Source organism: Marmota flaviventris, chromosome 11 (genome assembly GCF_047511675.1).
Source record: "Marmota flaviventris isolate mMarFla1 chromosome 11, mMarFla1.hap1, whole genome shotgun sequence".
Classification (NCBI taxonomy): domain Eukaryota; kingdom Metazoa; phylum Chordata; class Mammalia; order Rodentia; family Sciuridae; genus Marmota; species Marmota flaviventris.
In genome coordinates, this window is record NC_092508.1 from 47421408 (window position 1) to 47446165 (window position 24758).

Genomic DNA, 24758 nt, shown 5'->3' on the forward strand with positions numbered 1-24758 from the left:
GATAGCACATTGAGAAAAGAAGAAAAAAATAATCAAAAGTTTGTAGGTCTTAGTGAGTAGAAGACATATTGAAAAACTTGTTCCAGAAGAAATGAGGAAACAGGAGTGATAGAGAACAATGTTTAAAATTGAGGTCTTGAAGGAAGGGCAGTTTTGGGCATGTTCATGGGAATGTGTGGCATTAGATGGTCTAGACAAAATTATTTAAAGAGTATAGGTCAAGAAACTACATAGATATTAAAATCACTAAGATTAGGAGAGCAGTAGTATTGGGGGAAAAGGCAGTGATAAGATCTCAATTATATTGTGAACATCATGTTGTATTTTAATTGAACAAAGTACATAGGAATTAGAACACACCGATGACTTTATTTTGTGGGACAGTTTTCATAGGCTACTATATTTAACAGTTCACAGTAGCTATTACATTTTTCACTGGATAGATAAATTGAAAATCATTATTCACAAGTTATTGGTTCCTTGGGTGTAGGTATAAGACAAATGTTTGGCATGCACATCCATTCATGGCTCCCACCACATCTTTGTGCTTGGCTGTCACCTTTCAACCACAATCATTAACAGAATCTTCTTGTGCAAAGATGTGGGAGATATCTAATACACACTAGAAAAGCAAGTCCTGCTAGAAGACCATTTATTTTGTCATTCTGGCTAGAAATATTCCAAGTTCACCTGATCTTTTCTTACAAACTAAGTAAACCATATATGTGAAAGCATAAAAATCTATTATTAGAGTTAGACATAATCTGGACAATAGTATATGTAATTAATTATACATTTCTTATTTACTTTTCCATAGTTATAATTGGACCCTAAAATTAGAGGAAGAAAGTCTATGGTGGTGTGAATTTGGCTTAGCCCTCATAATAATAACAGCTACATTTGAAGGGAAAAGAAGAGGAAGATCTCAGATTTTAGCATGCTGAAAAATTCAAAGATATTTAAACTCACGGTTCAAGAAATTACCCGTATGCAACTGAGTCGAATTGTTATGTGGTGTCTCTTTTTGACAATAAACATAATGTACTATTTTTTTGATGAATATCCAGAAGTAGGACTGCTGTATCATGTGATAGGATCAGTTTTAATTTTTTTGAGGAACCTCCATAAAGTTTTCCACAGTGACTGTTTTGCTTTGCTCTCCTCCCAACAGTATGCAAGGGTTTCAATTTCCTCTACATCCTCACCAGCTCTTGTCTTCTCTTTCCCTTCCTCCCTCTCTTCCTTCTTTTTTCTTTTTATCTCTCTCTCTCTCTCTCTCTCTCTCTCTCTATTTCTTTACTCCCCTCCTCCTTCTCTATTTCTCTTCTTTCTTTGATAATAGCTATTCCCACATGTGTGAGGTGAAATCTCAGTGTGATGAGATTTCACTATTTAATTAGTGATGCTGAGCACATTTTCATATACCTGTTGATAATTTGTATCTCTTCTTTGGAGAAATATCTATTTGAATCTTTAGCCTATTTCAAAATTTATTTATTAGGGTTGAGTTGCTGTTGTTACTGAATTACAGGGGTTCCATGTGTATTTTGGAGTTAATCCCTTTTCAGTGTACAAATATTTTCTCCCATTATGTGGGTTATTTTTTACTCTTTTGATTGTTTCCCTTGCCCTGCAGAAACTTTTTAGTTTGATGTAGTCTCACTTGTCTATTTTTGTTTTTGTTGCTAATGCTTTTGATGATGTATCCATGAAACCATCACCTAGACCAGTATCATGAGGCTTTTACCTACATTTTCTTAGTTTTTGTTGTCTGTATTTTTAATTTGTCCTTTTCAGATCTACATGACAGTAGAGTGTATTTTGACATATTATATATCCCTTTCTTGTGGTTGTACATAATGTGGAGTTACACTGGTCATGTATTCACATATGAACAAAGGAAAGTTATGTCTGATTTATTCTACTGTTTTTCCTATTCCTATCCCTCACTTAATTCCCCTCTGTCTAACCCAGCGAATTTTTATTTCTGCTTCCCTTTTGTGTGTTAGCTTTTGCATATCAGAGGGAATATTCAGCCTTTGGATTTTTGGGATTGACTTATTTCACTTAGCATGATATTCTTCAGTTTCATCAATTTACTGGCAACTGCCATAATTTCATTCATCTTTATGGCTCAGTAATATTCCATTGTGTATATGTACCACATTTTCTTTATCCATTCATCTGTTGAAGGGCATGGTCAACAAATATATGAAATAATGTTCAACATCTCTAGCAATTAGAGAAACACAAATTAAAACTATGCAAAGATTCCATCTCACTTCTGTCAGAATGGCAATTATCAAGAATACAAGTAGCAATCAATGTTGGTGTGGATGTGGGGAAAAGGTACACTTATATATTGCTGGTGGGACTTCAAATTGGTGCAACCACTCTGGAAAGCAGTATGGAAGTTCCTCAGTAAACTTGGAATGGAACCACCATTTGACCCAGTTATCCCATTCCTCAGCATATACCCAAAGAACTTAAAATCAGCATACTACAGTGATGCAGGAACCTCTTGTATAAAGAAGTAGGAGATAGAATTCTGTCAATGCTTATAGCATCTCAGTTCACAATAGCTAAGCACTTTCTTTTAGAAGCTTTATATTTTCTGGTCTTAACATTATGTCTTTAATCTGTGTTGAGTAGATTTTTGGTGTAGAGCAATATATGTCTCCAAATTCATTATTTTGCATGGGAATATCCACTTTTCCCAACATCATTTGTTGAAGACACTATATTATATCCATGGTGTATTCTTGGAACCCTTGTGAAAGATGAATTTATTTCTGGACTCTCTAGTCTGTTCCATTGGTCTATATGTCTGCCTTTATCCCAATTGCATACTATTTTAGCTACTATTTCTTTGTAGCGTATATATAAGAAATTGAATCCAGTGGTTCTTTACCACTGAGCCACATCCCCAGCCCCATTTATATATTTTATTTAGAGACAGGGTCTCACTGAGTTTCTTAGGTTCTCAAGTTACTGAGGATGGCTTTGAACTCTTGCCTCAGCCTCCCCAGCCTCTCGGATTACAGGTGTGCACCACCACAGCTAGCTATAACATATTTTAAAATAAGAAAATATGATGCCTCCAGCTTAGTATTTTCTCTAGTTTCTATAGGAAATATAATCTATTTATATTACATCTAGGTTCTTTTGCATTTTCATATGAATTTTAGAATTGTTTTTTTCTATATAAAAATAAGTTCCTCAAGAGATATTTGCACTCCTTTATTCCTTGTAGCACCTGTGATGATAGTCAAGACGTAGAAATGATCTAAATATCTGTCAACAGATAAGTGGATTCAGAAAATACGGTAAAGTAGTCATTCAATGGAATACTATTTAAATAGACCTAAAAAAGAAGGATGTCCTGCCATGTGTGATAATATTCATAAACTGTGTATACATTATGCAAAGTGAAATAAAGCAGGCACAAAAGGCATATACTGCATGATTCTGATGATATGAAGAATCTAAGGTAATTAAACTCACAGCATCAGAGAGTAGAATGGTGGTTACCAGGGGATTGAGGTAGGGGGAGGGACTACTGGGAAATTGCCAATCAATGGGCATAAAGTTTCAATTATAGATGGTCAATAAGTTCTAGAAATCTGTGTCTATAGTTAACATTGTACATATAGTAAATCATGCTTATGCTAAACACTCAAATATTTGCTAAGTGGGTAGATTTTACGTTATGTGTTCTTACCACAACAAAACAAAATTTGAAAAAATGATAATGATGAAGCACAAATGCTATTATTATCTGTGAGACATCAAAGTTATCTGTCATCTACATTTTGAAATAAATTATTTTAAACTGTAAAATAAGATTATATGTGAAATTGTTTCAAATAAAAGCAAAACGCTTATTACATCTTATAGTTTTATTTATTTTTTCTATAATTAGTATCATAGTTTGACTTTTAAGTTGTCTCAAGTAGGGTCATTGTCTACCTTTAACTGGAGAAGAATGTTCTAAGGATTAACTTTATAATTGCATTGCATTTTTTATTTGGAAGTGATCCTAGAATTCAATTCATGTCACTTTTTTTTTTAAACAAATAAGAGAACAGGGGATGATGTGTTCAAGGTCACTTTATTGAAGAAAATTTTGCAATTAGAAAGTAAATTTATCACCCATATCTACTATATACTACTGCCATTCAAATATTAATTGTAAATAATTTTGGCAAGTTAACAACTTGACACTTGGAAATGTTAATGATTCTTCACCTTTAAAGAGCTTGCTCAATTAAGAAAGATATTCTGCTGTTACAACAGCACTGTAGACATATAATTGGAGTCTGGGGGAATCTAAGCATTGACATCTATGACGGTGGCATTTCTAAGTAAAATCTGATCATAAACTTTGAAGTGTGTTAATGATTACTAGTAGTATTATTCTAGAAATATGTAAGCAAGTTTCTTTTTTCCAAAATATTTATTTCTGTTCTAGATTGTAAAAGCATGAGAAGATGCATAACTACTTCTAAAAATTCACATATTCAGCTGTTAGTAGTAGTTATACTATATTCAAAGGCAAAGAATCATATTTCCTCATATATAAGAAAGAAAAAAAATTTACTGTGAATTTCTTGATTAACCTTTAGCCTACTTTCTACATTACAACTCTAATATTATAACATCCTTATTTCAAAGAAATACTTCTTTAAATTCTTAGGAATATAACAAATTTTTGTTACTTATTGAAAAAGGAACAAACAATTGGAACTAAACAGATTATTTAAAGGACTTATGAATGCATTTACAGGACTTTTGAATGCATTTACAAGTAGTACTATGTCTAATCTCTTCACTTTCCTTCAGGACATAAGGGTTTCTGAATTCTTCTAGATCATCGTACCAGAGAGAATTTATTTTGTTTATCAGATATTTCATTTATCATTTATAGTTGCTGCAGTGAGTCATAGAAAACTATCTGCCAGCATTGTGAGAAAATCTTATTCTATTCTATTCAAATTCTTAGAGACATCTTGTGATTAAAGATATTTCATGGATATTGAGACTTAAAAAATTAAAATTAAGCTTAGACAATATTTACTACTTTTAGCAACTATATCCTGAGTATTGTTAACAAAGAGTAAAAAAATCATCATTAATTATATTCTTAGTTGATAACATTCTGTTATCAAAAATAAAGTATTGTATCCCAAGATACAAGTCCTCTGGAAAGTTACTTATCAAGCTGAATTTCTTCAGAGTCTAAACTTGAAATGCTTTAGGACTTTGTGAACTACATTTTATTGGGGGCAGAGTGGGAATCAGGAGTAGTAAGAGAGGAAAGTGTATTTCACGTTCACCTGCAATCAGCATAAAGTCCAGAATAATAGTGGCCAACATAGATGTAATTTATTTATCTTCCTGACATTTGTGTCTAGCAGTAGGTGATTCAGGACTGGTGTGGTCCTCTTACAGCATCAGGGAGGGAGTTTCTTTCTCTATTGTGTCTATTCTACCCTTGTCACGTCAGGACTAAGTATGACCACTCCACTTCTAGGCATCTTGTGTGAATTCTGGACAACAAGAAGTAAAGTAAAAAAAGAAGGAATAAAGAATACAGCTGGCTTCCTATGACAAATGATTCCTTATTTCTGTTAAGAATGATTTGATGAGCATATCTTACACTTTTTGGTCACTTTGAACTCACATGGTTACAAACAACTTCAAGGGAGGTCGCAAAAGTCCTCTTTCTTCTGGGTGTTCATTGGTTCAGCTAAAAATCAGACTTTATTACTAGAATTGATAATACTTACTTGCTACTGTAAGTAGTAAGCATTCTTTTTTTTGCATTAACAAAGAGAAAATAGCTTTTTAATGCAGTTTTTGAAACAATTCTTTTAATGGGAATTGTTTAAATCTTGTCTTGGAACTAAGCATATAGCTTAAAATAACATAAGCTTTTTTTTTTTTTTTGCAAAATACGATTTTAATTGAGTGGGATTTCTCAAATAATAGAAATGTTTTAATTATGCAAGTGATTATTAACCGAAATAAAGAAAGAAAGCACAGTAGCAGTCATGCCACTTTATATTATCTGATATTTAAAGAATGTTTCTATACTTGCTTGCATTTTTGCTTTAATGTCTTCTACAGAACTAGGTCCTTTTGATGTTTTAGGGAGATTTTTTTCTGTTTTTTTTTTGAAGGAGGCTTGACCTTTTGATCTTGGTGTTGATAGTTTTAAGTCTTTTCCACTCTGGTTTGATTGTTGTGCATTTTTGGCTGGAGTGTCTTGTATAGATTTCTTCATTGGAAATTTTTCTTCAGTTTCCTCATCATCAAAATCATCATCATCATCTTATTCTTCTGCATCATCATTATCATCTTTATCAGCAGCGAGTATTACTTTTTACTGGGGAAACTTGCTAACTGTTTCCAGGGGCAGATTGTTTTCCAGATATACTTAAGAGTTTTACATCCTCCTCCTCCTCCTCCTCTTCATCTTCTGATTCTGCATCTTCCTCCACAGCTACTAAGTGCTGCCCGCTAATATGCACAGACCCTGAACTCCACTTCAACCTTAAGACCACAGGTGATGTAATTTCAAAGCCCCCAAAGGAAACCATTGGCTGTGCAATGTTGCCAGTTGCCGCAGTCTGGCTGGGCACAAATGCCGCAGTCTGGCTGGGCACACAATCACGAGCCACCACACAGCTTGTAGATTCAAACAGCAACTCTTTATTCCCGAACTCACACCAGCCATCTACAAACACGTTCTGGGGAAATCCACGTTCTCTGCCCAAATCCACCCCCACTGGGCTTCTGTCTCCCAAAAAATACTGTCTGAATCTCGTGAGAACTCAAGGGGAACTCAGGCAGCAGGATACGCCCTATTCCCAGCAGGAATAATCTTAAACCTGGAACGCCCTAAACCCGATTATCCTAAACCGGGAACACCCTAATCCACCCTGGTCCTTGAGCAAGGTCACCTACATGCAATGTCACTGCAAAATGTCCTATTTCCAGGAGTCCTTCCACTAAGCAACATGGGGTACGCTGGCAAGGAAATTGTCATACCTACTTGGCTAATGGCTCCCAGCATCTCCCCCCTTCTGATTAATTAAACAACAAGCAATGTGGCTTAAGGACCGTGCCTGGTAGGTTGTCCAATTCAACATATGGTTCTTACCCGTCATGGGAAAAACTGACCTTTAGGCGTCAGCCTCCTCTCTTAGGTTGATACCATGCAATTGGATCATACCCATCACTGACTACCGGTCCAGCATACAGCCATACTTGTGGATAGGTCTATGCACCAGTGTGGGGGGGTGAGGTTCTTTGCCTCACCTCTGTTGGCCCCCAAATTTGGCCTTGGTGCCAGTGGGGGAGTGAGGTTAATGTGGCTTAAGGACCGTGCCTGGTAGGTTGTCCAATTCAACATATGGTTCTTACCCGTCATCGGAAAACTGACCTTTAGGCGTCAGCCTCCTGTCTTAGGTTGATACCACCGCAATTGGATCATACCTGTCACTGACTACCGGTCCAGCATATAGCCATTGGCCCCCAAATTTTAGACCATCACTAGCAGAAGGGAGGAGGATACAGAAATGCCACGACACCAAGCCAATTGACGGCTCCTTGGGAAAAATTGCATCACTGGTGACACCATCAGCAAAGATATGCCAGCATTACCACAATTCACTGCACCAAACGATAGTTACATAGTCCAGGCAAGTTCTGCAAGCAGTTCAAAGCAGAGGAATCTATCAATATGTCCATTTCCTCCCAAAATCCGTTTCCTCCCAAAGTAAGTTGACTCCTTGATTGAACATTACTTGTTGAGTTATATTCATTGATGCATCAGTTTATACAGTATACTGTGATAGCTATCATAGAAGCTGTAGTTTGGTTTTATCTTTGTCTTCACCGGCACTGGGATGAAAATAGGAATTCTGGCAATGATGCTAAAGAGACATTATCCTGAAAAGAATTATTAAATATAATGAAAAGGAAAGGTGAAAGTAAACAAACAGATCTGTTAACCTACTTTAAAAACAATCCTTAACAGCTGTTTACCTAATTTAAATTAGTAAACAAACGGATCTGTTAACCACATTTAAAAACAATCCTTAACAGCTGTTTACCTAATTTAAATTAAACCATTTAAATCATATGAATAAAAAAAATAATAATAATTCGGATCCATTTTTTCATGAGCTCTCCTCATATAAGAAATATGGACATATGCACATACAGACATACAACACAAAACACAAGAGTGCACACAAACGTACAACTCATAAGAAAATAGTAAAGGCCTTGTAGCTTTACCTGGGTGAAATCTCCATTGCAATGTTTAAAAACTCCACAGTCAAAAAATAAAACTGATCAGAAAAACATTAACCTAGGTTTGTATGAGCTCAAAAAATAAAAATAGAACCTTATGATGTGGAAAAATGCAATAATAAAATAGCTATTGAAAAAAGCATCCTGGTTAATCACTGTCGCAGATGTAAGAATGGCCAAGCTGGAGTTCTGGATATCAGCTGTTATGGATTTGAGTCAAATCATCTTCTTTTCGATCTGTAGAAATTGTTTTAGTTAATCTCTCTGGAATCCAAATCGGCTGCTGTTCTCCCTGTGGAAACACACAAACAGAGCCCCGACTCCAGACAATCACTGGGTCAGGACCTTTCCATTGTCCTGTTAGAATATCTTTCCAAAGTACTTTAGGCTTATGTACATTTTTTGGATACATGTGTCTCTCCGCAGCACTAAGTCCTGATGAATCCAAATTTAAAAAGTTTAGAGTAAAAAGCGTTATTTTAAGTTTATCTTTGGGGGATATATACCCCCTTCCAATTCCCTCTTTTTGCTTTAATAAGTATGTTTTAATAGTTTGATGAGCTCTTTCAACTATGCCTTGTCCCTGTGGATTGTATGGGATTCCTGTTATATGAGTAATACCAAATGATGAACAAAATTGTTTAAAAGAGGTAGAGGTATAGCCAGGACCATTATCGGTTTTTAACTGTTTAGGAACGCCCACAGTGGCAAAATTTTGTAAACAATGAGCTATAACATCTTTAGTTTTTTCTCCGGCATGAAGGGAGCCCATCAAAAATCCGGAAGAAGTATCGACTGTAACATGTAAATATTTTAATTTTCCAAATTCTGGCAAGTGTGTGACGTCCATCTGCCAAATATGGTTAGGTATCAGTCCTCTAGGATTGACTCCAAGATTAACTTGTGGTAAAAATGTCACACAATTTTGACATTGTTTTATTATATGTCTGGCTTGTTCCTTAGTTATTTTAAAATGCTTTTGTAAAGTATTAGCATTAACATGAAACCTTTTATGAAAATTTGTAGCTTCTTCAAATGTAGAGAAAATATGTATGTCATGTGTAGTTTTATCTGCTAAATCATTGCCCAAACTAAGGGCTCCAGGCAATCCTGTATGTGCCCTAATATGTCCTATAAAGAATGGATCTTTTCTGTCCCAGATTAGACTTTGTATAGTGGAAAACAAAGAGAAAACAGTAGAAGAAGTGGAAATTCTACCAGCATCTTCAAGAGATACTATAGCATTAACTACATACTGACTATCAGAAAATAAATTAAATACAGAATCTTTAAACATCAAAAAAGCTTGTAAAACTGCATTAAGCTCTACCTTTTGAGCTGATTGTTTGGGTACTAAAAATGTAAAAGTTCGATCTGGGGTAACTACTGCTGCTGTACCATTATTAGACCCATCAGTGAATATATTTGGAGCATTCATGATAGGTGTTTTTCTTGTCATTTTAGGAAAAACTACAGGATGCTTAGACCAAAAAGACAACAAAGGATTAGATGGTAAATGATTATCAAATGAAACATTAGATTTACACATGATTATTGCCCAAATATTTAACTCAATAGCTAACTCATTAATTTGATCCGTAGTATATGGAGTAATAATTTTATTGGGAGAAATTCCAAACACTCCCTTCGCTGCTTTTATTCCTTTGAGTATTAATCGTCCTACAGCCTCAGGATACCTAGTAAGAATAGTGTTAGGAGAATAAGATAAATGTATCCACAATAATGGACCTTCTTGCCAAAATACTCCTGTAGGAATATTTTTTGTTGGTAGTACAATAAATAATAAAGGCAAACTTATATCAATTCTATCCAAATGTATATTTTCCATATATGTTTCAATAATTTTTAATGCCTTTCTTGCTTTAGGAGTTAACATGCGAGGTGAATTTGGATCTGATGGACCTTTTAGAATATCAAATAAAGGTCCCAACTCTCCTGTTGGTATACCTAGAAAAGGCCTTATCCAATTTATGTCTCCCAATAACTTTTGAAAGTCGTTAAGTGATTTGAGTTGATCTACTCATATTTGAATTTTTGGTGGATGGACCATGGTTGAGGATAATAGAACTCCTAAATAATTAATTGGAAAATTTAATTGTACTTTATCTATTGCTATCTCTAGATTATAATTTTTTAATAAGTTTGTAAGTGTGGAATAACATTCCAGCAATATGTTTTTATCTTTATGTGCCAATAATACATCATCCATATAGTGAAATATTTGTAGTTCAGGATTTTGATTTCTAAGTGGCTGGATTGCTTTGTTAACATATATTTGACACATAGTTGGACTGTTAGCCATCCCTTGAGGGAGTACTTTCCATTCATATCTCTGATCAGGACCTTCATGATTTAATGCAGGGATAGTAAATGCAAAACGTGGACTATCCTTGGGATGAATTGGAATTGAAAAAAAACAATCTTTAATATCTATATCTAAAACATGCCAGGTTTTTGGCAAAGCAGACAATTGAGGAATCCCTGATTGAGCAGGTCCCATAATAACCATCTCATTATTAATGGCTCTTAAATCTTGCAATAATCTCCATTTACCAGATTTCTTTTTGATGACAAAAATGGGAGTATTATGGGGAGATATGGAAGGTTGTATATGTCCTTCCGCTAATTGTTGTTTGACCAGATCATGGGCTACTTGTATCTTTTCTTTAGTCAGGGGCCACTGAGGAACCAACACTGGTCTTTCTGATTTCCAAGTAATTTTGATTGTCTCAGTGGCCCTTTCTGAAAATCCAACCCATGTCTGTCTGTTCCTTGATCTATTTGTATTGGTGCTGCTATACCTTGCCCTTGTTTTCCTAATATTTTTTCTTTCCTAAAGCCTGTCTAGCCCTAGTAGTGGGCGCATTAGGATTGATGTTATTTGTTAACGTCAAACCTAATTGATCTAGGACATCTTGTCCCCATAAATTTATAGGAAGATGATCCAATACATATGGCTGTATAGTTCCTTCACATCCTTCAGGATCCTTGCAATCTAATATCATAGAACTTCTATGGGGATTAGTCGCCACTCCTAGGCCTCGAAGCGTTTGAGTGGCTTGTTGTAATGGCCAATGTTTTGGCCATTCTTGACGAGATATGATGCTAAGGTCAGCTCCTGTGTCCAGTAGCCCATTAAACTCATGACCTTGAATATTTAGTTTTAGCATTGGGCGAGAATCTAAATTTAAAGACAACATAGCCCAATCTACACCTGTGGAGCCTAATCCCCTGGAACCTCTTTCTACACTATGACTAGCAAATTTATTATGTAGGCTGGGTATTATTAATAACTGTGCTATTCTATCTCCAGGTGAAATTACTGATATACCTCTTGGAGAACTAGCTATAATTTTTATTTCACATACATAATCGGGATCAATTACCCCAGGACTTATCATAAGTCCTTTTAATGTAGATGAACTACGTCCCAATAATAAGCCTACTGTTCCTTGGGGAAGAGGTCCTTTTACTCCTGTGGGAATGATTTGAACTCCCATCTCTGGAGTTAATACTGCTCTGGCAGAGGCGCAGATGTCCAACCCTGTGCTCCCTCAGGTTTGTCTGATGAGGGATTTAATGGACAATGTGTCCTGGGCACTACCCTGATGGTGTTGCTGGATTCCTCCACTGCCCCGTAGATTTGTGGTTGTGGGCCCCGGAGCATTGGGCCCCCCTGTCCGTTTTTTGGCAATGGAGCCTGATGCCTTTCTCCATGATATCGTGGATAAATACCTGGTCTTTGTCCGTTTTTTGATAAGGGAGTACCCTCTATGGTGGTTTGAGAACGGCATTCATTAGCCCAATGTCTCCCTCTACGGCATCGTGGGCAAATACCCGGTATTCTATTCCTTTGATACCTACTTTTGTTAAACCCTCCTCCTATGGGGCAACTCCTTTTAAAATGTCCTGTTTGTTCACAATCATAGCATGTTTTTGGCCTGGCATCTAAAGCCTGTTGTACTGCAGCTGCCAAGACTTGCCCTTGTTCATTAATATCTCTACATAATTTAATATATGTGTTTAAATCTTCATGTCTCCATGGTCTAATAACCTCTCTGCAGCAACGATTTGCTTGGTCATAAGCCAGTTGTTTTATTAATGGCATTGCTTGTTCTGTATCCCCAAAAATTTTGGCAGCTGTTTGAATTAGCCTATCTACAAAGTCAGCGTAAGGTTCATTAGCTCTCTGTATTACCTTAGATAGCTGACCTTGTAAATCTCCATGTCCTTGTAAAGTCTTCCATGCCCTAACTGCATCTGCAGCAATTTGTGCATATATAGCAGGATCATATTCAATTTGTTGCCGTTGACCCTCATAAGGTCCTTTTCCTAACAACATATCTAGATTTCTTTGAGGGTAACCGGCTGCTGCATTTCGCCTAGCTGTCTCCGTGCAAAATTCCTCATTGGCAACCTTCCATAACAAATATTGTCCTCCATTTAGTACAGATTTACACATGCTAGCCCAATCTGCTGGCGTCATGTCCAAGTTAGTAATGGACTCGACCATGCTTACCGTGAAGGGAGCTTGGGGACCATAGGTTGTTACAGCCTCCTTTAACTGCTTCACTGTTTTAAAATCTAAAGCACGGTGAATTCGCTGCCCTCCTACCTGTTCAAGTACAGGGCATGCTAATCTTTGAGGTCCTGTCTCAGGATCCCATTTATCAACTACGGGGTTTGAGGGCCACTCAGCTGTCTCCATCGGTGGGGCTGTTGGTTGAATTACGCCCTCTTGTGATAAAACGGAGTTAGTAACAGCCTCCTGTTGTGGCCTTTTTCCTAACAACCCCTTTTCCTTTAAATTTTCTTCCTCTGTCTGACTAGCTCGAGAGACCTTCTCTTTTGCTTGATCTAAAATGTCTTTCTCCATGGTCTGAACCTCTAACAATTTACTTAACATCTTTTCGGTTTGTTTTTTACTAATTTCTAATCTACTATAAAGATAACGCAACCCAATAAGATAACACAAAACAAAACCGAAACTGAATGAAACAAAAACGGAATAAAAAATCGTTGTATCAATTTTCTCTTCCTCAGGGCCGACAAACTTCAAACCTTTAGTCAACCATTTTTTCCAGTTTGCCTGAGAAATTTCTAGGGATAGGCAGCTTGAAAAAAAAACAAGATAAATCAAAACAAGAATGCACTGTTTTTTTTTGAAATGGTCACCCATTCTTTTGCTCTTCCTCAGGGACGAGCAATTTCACTTACCTCCAAGCTTCAGAAGTTCCCCGCACGGGACGCCAAATGCCGCAGTCTGGCTGGGCACAAATGCCGCAGTCTGGCTGGGCACAAATGCCGCAGTCTGGCTGGGCACACAATCACGAGCCACCACACAGCTTGTAGATTCAAACAGCAACTCTTTTTTCCCGAACTCACACCAGCCATCTACAAACACGTTCTGGGGAAATCCACGTTCTCTGCCCAAATCCACCCCCACTGGGCTTCTGTCTCCCAAAAAATACTGTCTGAATCCCGTGAGAACTCAAGGGGAACTCAGGCAGCAGGATACGCCCTATTCCCAGCAGGAATAATCTTAAACCTGGAACGCCCTAAACCCGATTATCCTAAACCGGGAACACCCTAATCCGCCCTGGTCCTTGAGCAAGGTCACCTACATGCAATGTCACTGCAAAATGTCCTATTTCCAGGAGTCCTTCCACTAAGCAACATGGGGTACGCTGGCAAGGAAATTGTCATACCTACTTGGCTAATGGCTCCCAGCAGCCAGTGTTACTTTAACTGGACTGCCTTCATACCTCTCATTGCCTCTGCTTCAACAACGGGCAATTCACCCTTTGCACCAGCCCCCAAACGGACCATTCTTAATGAAAACTGGTGCTTGTTTTCATCATTATATGACTTAAAGTGATAATCTTTTTCAGTCTTTAGCTCACAACTGAAAAGATAGTTTTGGGGCCTGAGGAAATTAAAATTCATATATCCATAAAATCTTCTACGGGTTGGTAGCACACACTTAGGTGGGAGAGAAGGTGGATGAAAACTAGACTGCTGCCCTCGAGAAGAGATGTGCAGGATGGAATCATGCCTGCTGTAATCACATTTAAACACAACTCAAAAGAGAATTTTTTCTGTTTTGGGCCTTGCTATGGATAGTTTCAATTAGTTTTGGTCACTTAAGTAATTTAGTTTCTGTCGAGCAAAATTGTTATTTTTAAAAAATTTTCTAAATAGTATAGTAGATGAAAATAGACAAATTGAACTTCATCAAAATTAAGACTTTTTTTGCATCATAGGACGTTATCAAGAAAGTATAAAAACACAGCTTAGTGTCATGGTGCATGCCTGTGATCCTAGTAACTCAGGAGGCCAAGGCAGCAGGATTGCAAGTTTGCAGCCAGGCTCAGTAACTTAGTGAAAGCTTGTCTCAAAATAAAATATAAAAAGGGCTGGCTTCAGGTGTAGCTGAGTGGTAAAACATCCCTGGATTCAATTCCCAGTACCAAATAAATAAATAAATAAATAAAAATTAAAAATCACTTTCAGAATGGGAGAAATGTTTTCCAAATTTCCTTTTGTAGCATCCATGAAGGATGACTAGAACGTCCCTTCAATTGCTGTTGAGAGGTTGTTCCAAGGATTCACCTGTGTCATCCAAAGGTTGCAAGATCACTTGAAATATTTTCTTTCTTGTGATCATGTGCTATTGGCAATACATTAAAATTACACAAAGTAACTATGGAAAGATCAGTACCCTGGGACATACTAAGAAGTAAGTAAATATCTGGGTTAAATATTAAATTTTTATTTTTAACAACTGTGAAACAAATAACTTATATGATTTATGTGTTCATAGCTATGTAAGGCAGGTAGTTTGAAATATAGTAATAATAATAACAGCAATAATATCACTTTTGAGTGCTCTTGTGCTAGATAGTATTTAATATACATTATGTATTTAATATACATTATCTCTTTTGAGCTTCTGGGCAACTCATAATATAATTCTGTTTTTCCTTGTATTTAAAGCTAAAAAGAAATTCACTCCTAGACTTAGAACAAAGATATTCATTGATGTAGTAAAAAAAATGTTTTTAAAACATTCCCAATTAATGTCAGACTATGCTAGGGATTGCCCTATTGTCTTGTATCTAGACCCTAGAAAAAAGAGAATAAGTTAAATTTTATTTACTCTATTCTTCAGAATTTCATGGTTCTTAAGCACTGAGATTATTTGGGGATAATCCTCAGGGTTTTAACCCTATGCAATTAACATCCCTTCTTCTCCTAATCCAAAAGGATTAGCAAGGAAGAATCCTAAACACTGTGAGGAGATAATCTACTTTGTAGTAAGTGTTGCTATATTTGTAATGAAAGGAAAAATTCTAGAAAAGATGCATTTACTCTTTTTGTTTGGTGTAAGGTGTCAGACCATGTCTACTTGTCTGTATCTCTTGAAGTACAACTGCCTATAATCACTGTGTAGCATCTGGTCAGGAAAAAGGGTATTTCTGTATGTATTTCTAATCAGTTACAATTAATCAACCTTGAACATTAAACAGAGTATTGAGTTCAACACACACACACACCACCACCACCACCACCACCACCATCCTAATGTGGGAAATATTACAGTAAATTAAATAATTCAGGATATAAGAAATGATTAGTAGTATGCCTTTGAGAATCTCTCATCTTATTGGGAATGCTTAATACACAAATATTTTGGGTTGCTCTTTTTGAATTATACTCAGATATCAGGTGTTTTTCTTTCTCTGTGTAAGGTGGTTTGGTAAAAATCTTACTGTCTTTCCTGGTAGAAACTCAAGTTGAGTTTATTTTATTGTTGATATGTATCAAATAATTTGTTTAAAAATACTTATCAGATTCAATATCTGGCACATCATTTTTGTGGAAAATCCAACTCCCTTTAGACATCCAAAATGTATGTAGCAACCAATTTTTTCTTTAAAAATAAATTCCTAAGTGTAAAATAACCCAAGGTGTACATTTGAGTAAATATTTGCTCTGAAGCTTTGCAGCTTTGTATTTTGTTGTGTGTGTGCACATATATGAAGGTGTATGTTTAAGGGTCATTGAGAGATCCCATCCTTGGGGGATGAGGTTTGGAACAGAGGAAAATTGCTTTGTGGAGGAAACAGAAAACAATCAATCACAGTCTACCAGCTATAATATCTGATTCTCTGAAATTTTCTAAAATAAAAGATAGCATAACACAGTAATGTGACTTGCTTTTATTTGACTATTATATGTAGGTTTTACATACAAGATATTCTGGATATTAATATTGTAACCATGTTATGCTCGTTAGAAGTCAACCTTAGTAATTTTATATGATCATAACAAATTCATTACCATCTATTTAGCAAGTTACTCTCAGTAACTATTAACTGAAATTACATCTTGTCTTCATGTTAATTTTTCATATGACTCAAATAGAATTGTTTTCTAGATATTTTCAGCCGAGTGGAAGAGATTGTTTTACAAGACAGCTGTGGAATAGAAAATTTGTCTGCAGGATTCTGCTCTTTCATTGTCTTTTTATTTTAAATTATTGTTTATACATTTCCTTTACCTTTAGTAGTCTTTTTATTGAAAGTAAGAAAAATTAGAGGTGGGAATGAATGTGATTTTCTAGATTTACTGAATGGACTCAGATGGATTTGTTTCTGAGGAATGTGCAAGTGATTGCACAAGGATTACCAATTGTTTGTTTGTTTCTTTTTTTTTTTAACCATTTTCACAGGCTTTTTTCTCTATGTAATATTTCTATCTTTCTTTAGATTGAAAAGATTCTGGAAGAAAAATCACACTTAGATTTGCTAGAGAATATAGAGTAGGCAGAAACCTGTGTGTGTGTGTGTGTGTATGTGTGCGCTCGCGCACACACACACACATACACATGGAAAAGGGCAATCATTTAAAAATTATTTTATATAGAAATGTCTGTAACATTCTGAAGCTGTTATACAAGATGTATTGGTTTTCTTCTTTTAATCTTTGAGAAAGATTACTTTTTCTGTATTCCATAACTTGTAATATGTTAGAATTGTGGCCCTTTGCCATTTCTAAAAATCTGGGATTCAGAATAGATTCAGAAATGATTCATAGGCTACTATATGCTGACCAGTAAGTCAATCTTCAGTGACTGCTAGATGTTAATCAGTGTGATGTTGGATACCTTGGCAAGAAAGCAATCCATAAGGAAGAAACTCAGGAAAGAAAAAATAATGCAGTGCATAGTATTATGAAGTTCTGTGATTTTAGAGTGCCTTGTGCCATAGCTGAAACATACCTGGATTTACATATTTTTACAAATATAAATCAATTCTCCTTTCTTTGTTTCCTCTTTTAACCCAGCAACCGCCCCCCTCCCGCCCCCCGACATTCAGTCCAGGAACACTTGCCATTTCCTGGATAGTACTCAAAGTGCTGCTTATTTTGTGCCATTATAAGGCTTAGTCATTTAGTTTTTGTACTATCTTGTCAGTAGAGTGTGGGAAGAGATTTGTGGTCCTAGGCTCTCTTGTTTGGTAACTAGGCAGTCCTTTCCCAATGATAATTTAAATTCTGATTGGTTTCCTTCCAAATGTGTGGAAGTACTAATTTGCTTCTGTAATGTTAATTGTGCAAAATAAATTAGTTAACAACAACAAAAATCCCCAAGCTATTTATTTTGAGTTTATTTTGCAGACATCAATTAGCATTAAATTGGCTTATCTTCTAATTTCTTAGTTCTTTGGTTCTATTTTTGATACAAGACTGCTTTTCCTCAGATGATTAAAACTTCTTATCTCTAAAATATTACTTGAACTTGAAACTATCTATGTGCTCTATTTACCTTTCATTATACTGCTTCCTAAATTTTCAAAGTTGCCTTTTTCTTATAATTTACATTTCTGAATTTTTCTAGAATTAAAGATCACTTCAGTTATTTATGCCTTTTTTGATAGGTTAGATATCATTGAGACAGATCTACATTTTATACTGCTCTAGAAACCAAGTCACAGGAAATATTGATGGCTGTTATATTTTACATTAAAAATCTGTCTCAGCTTCTCCAAAAGGCTAGGTTTAGGGTGAAATTTTTCTATTATATTGTAACTTCTTGAAGATTAAGATTAATTCAATTTGGTTACATAGCTGAATGATCTGAGTTGTGAATAGTACACTTGGTCAATGATCAATTTGGACATCAGAAAAGATAATTTATGTTAGAATTATTAGCATTTTATTTAATTAAAGGTAGAAATCTATTTATTTTATGGGGATAACAAATTTTCAAGTCTAACAAAAGGGCATGGGCCTACTTAAGCATTGCATTGACCATGTGTTATAAGGACTCAGAATGGGAAAATAAATTGCAAAAGGAAGATCGCAACACAATAATGGGAAACATTTGAGCAAAAACAGTAGAAGTAAAGGTAAAGTAGGTTTATTTATATAGGTGACGTGAGACAATAAACAAAAATGGTTTAGGGACAATAGGGAAGTTATTGATGCTAAAATTAACTTGCACCTAAGGTGAGAGAAAGTTCATGCTCCAATACCATGACATAGTAACAAGCAGAATGTTTGAGTTATACAGGCTTTGTCAAACTCAAAATTTAAATGCCATTGCTTTATTTGAACTTGCCTATCATTTTTGCCAAGTGATGAAGTTTACAGTATTATTTTCATAAGCAACATATGAACTGTGGTAAGCCTCCTGTTCTCTAGTTATTTGGAAAGTTGAACAGCTCTGTATATTCTAAAACAAATGATGCTTTTAATTCTAATATTTTTTTTTAAAAATTTGTTTTACTTGTAGATGGACATGATATCTTTATTTTATTTGTTCTTAATTTTATGTGGTGCTTGGGATTGAACCCAGTGCCTCACACATGCTAGGCAAATGCTCTACCACTGTGGAATTATAATCATCAGATATAGATGATATATTTATTTAATTAAGAAATTCTGATATTTGTGGGGAATTAAGAAGATATGTAACAGTAGCATACAAAAGTCAAAACCAAGGGCTAAGTTTTCATGACTGAGTTATCTTTGCATGTGCAATTAAGTACAACTCATCCATCACTTCTTATTTAAGGGAAATAATTTTAAATACTAAACATATTTTGAACTTAGAGTTTATATGGTATTCATATAAATACCTAATATACTTGACTTTGAAGTAACATTTAGTTGTATAGTTTGTCAACAGGTCAATTTTTTTTTTCATCTTTGAATTCATTTTAGTATTTAGTGTGTTCTGAATGTTTATATACTCCCGAAATTTAAGTGTTGAAATCCTTACCCTCACAATAATAGTATTAGGAAGTGGAGGCTCTTAGGTAGTAATGAGGTCAATGGGTCAGAACCCTCATTAATGGCACCTTTTGCCTTTGTGAAAAATGCTTCAGAGAGATTCCCCATCCTTACTGCCATCTGAAGTTAGTGAGAAGATAGCTGTTAATGAGGAAGGTGGCCATTGCCAGACACCAAACGTGACAGAATTTTAATAGTAGATTTCCAAGGTTTTAGAACTATGAGAAGTAAATTTCTACTGTTTATAAACTACCCAGTATATAATATTTTGTTGTAAGAATTTGAACAGACTAAGACATTATTTGAATTTAAAATGAATTCAATTAAAGGACAAAAAAGCAGCAAGGAAAGTAGAATTGGAGTGAGAGCAAATAGTCATCATTGTTTGAAAGAAAGTCAAGAAAACTGAAATGAGGATCAGATCATGTAAATTCTGGTCTCATGCTGACTCTCATTCACTATGTGACCTATTATTCTTTCCCCATTATCATTCTATGTAAATTAAAATATACAGTTCATTTGAGGGGTATAAACTGGGTAGTGTTTAACAAATAGATTACTTTTTTTTTCTACTTGGCATGCAGCCTTGCTTGCATTTAGTTGTTCATGCAAATGAAATATGGCCAATAGAATCTTGCATAAATGATGTACATACTTTCCAGAGATGGCCTATCAAAATTCTCACAAGCAAATCTTTTTTTTTCTTTGTTTATTTGCTGAAAGGGGAAGACATAAGGCCATGGACAAGGGTAGGGTTACAGGATGGGATAATTCTGGGGAATGAACAATTGCATGAGCAGAGCTCCTTTTGTCTGTGTTAGCTATCATCTGAGTAAGAAACAGATTTTATTATATTAGGCCATTGAAAATTTGAAATTAGAGTAATTAGCTTATCTCACTAAAGCAAAAGAGAAGTATTATTCTAATTCTAAATTTCATAATTTTTCCCAAAATATTTAAGAGTAAGGCAAGAAACAAAGAAAAATTTAAAACCAGATGACCAAACTGATTCTGAGTTCTATTAGAAATTTAAAGAAGAACTAATACCAATCCTTCTCAAATTATTCCATGAAATAGTAAAGGAGGGAATTCCTTCAAACTCATTTTATGAAATCAGTATCACCCTGATACCAAAATCAGATAAAGACACATCAACAAAAGAAAACTTCAGACCAATATCCCACATGAACATAGATGAAAAATTCTTAATAAAATCATGACAAATCACATACAAAACCATATTAAAATATGGTGAACCATGATCAAGTGAGATTCATCTCAGGGATGCAGGGTTGGTTCAAGATAAGGAAATCAATAAATGTAATTCATCACATTAATTGATTTAAAGACAAGAAACACATGATTATGTCAATAGAAGCAGAAAAAGAATTTGAATAACTAAAGCATCTATTCCTGTTCAAAATACTAGAAAAGCTGAGGATAGAAGGAACATACTTTAACATCATTAAAGCTATATATGACGGCAGCAAGACAAACACCATTATGAATGGAGAAAAACTGAAATCATTCCCTCTAAAAGCTAGAACAAGACAGTGATGCCCTCTTTCACACTTCTATTCAAGATGCTCCTTGACACTCTAGCCAGAGCAATTAAACAGAAGAAAGAAAGTGAAGGGATGTGAATAGGAAAAGAAGAGCTCAAACTACCTCTGTTTGCTGATGACATGATTCTATGTTTAGAAGACCCAAAAACCTCCACCAGAAAATTTTTAGAACTCATAAATGAATTCAGCAAAGTAGCAGGATCATGTTCCTGTACTCCAATGATAATCCACAGAGAGAGAAATTAGAAAAACAATCCCACTCACAATAGATTCATAAAAAAAAGAAAGAAAAATAAAACTTGGAAATCAAACTAACAAAAAAGGTAAAAATTACAGAACATTAAAGAAAGAATTGAGGAAGATCTTAGAAGATGGAAAGACCTCCCGTGATCTTGTATGGGAAGAATTAATATTGTCAAAGTGAGCAATCTACAGAGTTAATGCAATTCCCATCAAAATTCCAATGATGTTCTTCATAGAAGAAGAAGTCACAAAATTCATTTGGAAAAATAAAAGGCCTAGAATAGTCAAAGTAATCCTTAGTGAGGAGAGTGAAGCAGGAGGTATCGCAAATATACTTCAGTGCTATAGTAGCAAAACAGGATGGTCTTGGCACTAAAACAGGCATGAAGACCAAATGATATAGAATAAAAGACACAGAGACAAATCCACAAAAATACAGTTATCTCATACTAGACAAAGGTGCTCAAAACACATTGGAGAAAAGAAAGCCTCTTCAACAAATGGGCCTGGGCAAACTGGAAATCCATATGTAGTAGAGTAAAACTTATCTCTCACCTTGCACTTAAACTCAACTCAAAGTGGATCAAAGACCTAGAAATTAGACCAGAAACCCAGCACCTGTTAGAAGAAAATATAGGCCTAACACTTCATCATATAAGCTCAGGAACTAACTTCCTTAACAAGCCTCCTGATGCACAAAAAGTAAAATAAAAATTAATAAATGGAATGACATCAAATTAAAAAGCTTCTTCATAGCAAAGGAAACAATAGTGTGAAGAGAGATCCTAGAGTGGAAAGAAACTTTTTGCCACTTGCACTTCAAATAGGGCATTAATATCCAGGATATGCAAATAACTCAAAAACCTTAACACCAAAACACCAAATAACCCAATCAATAAATGGGCGAAGGGACTAAATAGACACTTCTCAGAAGAAGAAATACGAATGGTCAACAAATATATGAAAAAATGTTCAATATCTCTAGAAATTAGAGATGGTTAACAGATGGATCTGGAGACTCTCATGCTAAGTTTCCCAAAACTAAAGCTCAAATGTTTTCTCTGATACATGGAAGCTAACTCAAAATAGCGGGTGGGTGAGACTAGAAGTTCGGTTTATTAGACAAAAGGGAATGAAGGAAAGGGAGCGGGGATCAGAAAAGGAAAGACAGTAGAATGAATATGACATAAGCTTCCTCTGTTCATATATGAACATACCACAGTAAATTTCACTATCATGTACATCCACAAGGAATTAGTTGAAAAATAACTCTGGGCAAATGGCAGAAAGATCTACAGAGGGGGTGGGGAGAGGAAAGAGGAAGGAGTGGTACTAGAGTCTGAATTAGAACAAGATATATTCCATGCTTGAAAATGATGTCAACATGGATTGTTTTGTCATGTATAACTAAAAAGACTAATATATATATATATATATATATATATATATATATATATATATATATATATATATATTTTAAAAAGAGTGAGATAAGAAAAAACAAAGAAAAAAGAGTCAAATTTTCTATCTTTGACTCAATCTTCTTCCCCTCCTATTTATTCTCTCTATAGTAATTGGAGCAATCTGAGGGAAAGTGAAAAACAGAATACCAGGAAAGTGATATGATGTGACTTCCATGGTCAGGTCATGAAAGGCAATGAAGCTTCTGCCTTGATCTCTTTGATCGCTTGCTCTGAGGAAAATAGCCACATGTCAGAGGTTGCTCAAGTAGCCTATGTAGTGGCCCAAGTGGCGAGAGCCAATTTGCCAGAACCAATGGTTGGTTACATAGCAGCAAATTCTACCACCCTTTCCATCCCACGGTTACTGTAAACTCATTGATATGTGATGACAGCCTCATGAGAAACCCCAGACTGCTCCAGAATTCATGACCCATGAAATCTTTGAGATGAGACAAAACACATACTTATTATTTTTTAAGCTACAAAGTTTTGCCGTGATTAATAACACAGCAATAGCAACTCATGTACAAGTCATCACAGATGATATTTTTACTAAATATTTGCCCAGCATAGCCTGGGCTTTTTTTCTTACAGCCTTTGATTTTTATTTATTTACCACTTATTATTTGACTATTGAACAAAAATATATTTTGTTTTTGTTCTAGAAACACCTAACTTTAATGTACCAATTTCTATAAATAGATAATAGTAGGTCCTAAAATAGAATACATCTTAAAATAGTAGACTTTAGTGGATTAATACAATAAAAGTTTATTTCTGTTCTTTTTTGTAAACTTCTTCTTTTTTTAAAAAGAATTTTTAGCTGTAGATGGACACAATACCTTTTTTATTATTATTTTATTTATATGGTGCTGAGGATTGAACCCATTCCCTCACGCATGTGGGGGCAAGCGCTGAGCCACAACTCCAGCCCCAAGTTTTTTTTTTATGTAAAAAATAATGGGGGTGAGTTAGAAATGCAAATCTGTAAAGGAACACCTGTGGAGAAAACATGTGGAGAAGGCCTATAAAAGAACAGACACAGACACAAAAGTACAAGCAAACAGACAGGAGGAGTGGAGAGGAGTGAAGTGAAGTGGTGAAGAAGTGCAAAAGTGAAGTGTCAGCTCCTCCCTGCCTGGGAGTTTTTCAGTTCAAAGAACAGATGCCTCCCGTTACCATGACTACATTCTAATTAGTATTTCTTTAACCCGGAGTGCTAGCTAACTGAGATAAGGTTCAGGTTAGAATAAACATGGGGCCCCTATTCTCTGGGGCATCACCATGGAGACCAGATAGTGCCTGCATAGTTGTCTTATTAGCTCAGAGGGAGATGGCTGGGCATCCCAGGTCTGGAAAACAGGGTAAACCTGTGAAGGACAATGAATACTATGGCAGCCAGGCATCCCTGCTTTTGCACAGGAGTTTCCCTGTCACCAGTATTACCTAGCAGCCAGGCATTCTGTGTCTTTGCACAGAAACTATCAAGCATGTCATCATCAAGAATTTTGTAGACCCGAATCCCAATCACAGAATTCCTACAGAAATCCTTGGCACTGAAAAAAAAATTTAAACAAAAACTCTTATAAAAATGTACTAAAACTTTTCTAATAGTTAATATTAAAATGTAGCTAGCCATAGATATTCAAAGTAATTAAAAATAATGATTTTGGGGGGGACAATTCCAATATATATTCTCTTTTTTTTCATCTTTAAAAAATGACTTTATTTTATTTTATATATATGCTCTTTTGTTGCTATGGTTTAGTTAAATAACAACAATTCCCCAACAAAGCAGTTCAAATTTCAGTTCCCACAGAACACTAGCTGTGCATTAATTACCAAC

The 24758-nt window shown here is 35.3% G+C and overlaps 1 pseudogene; it reads right to left on the reverse strand.

The window, feature by feature from the left end:
* Positions 1–6061: 6061 nt before the first annotated feature.
* LOC114099622 (nucleophosmin-like) overlaps positions 6062–24758 on the reverse strand; it is a 74429-nt pseudogene continuing 55732 nt past the window's right edge.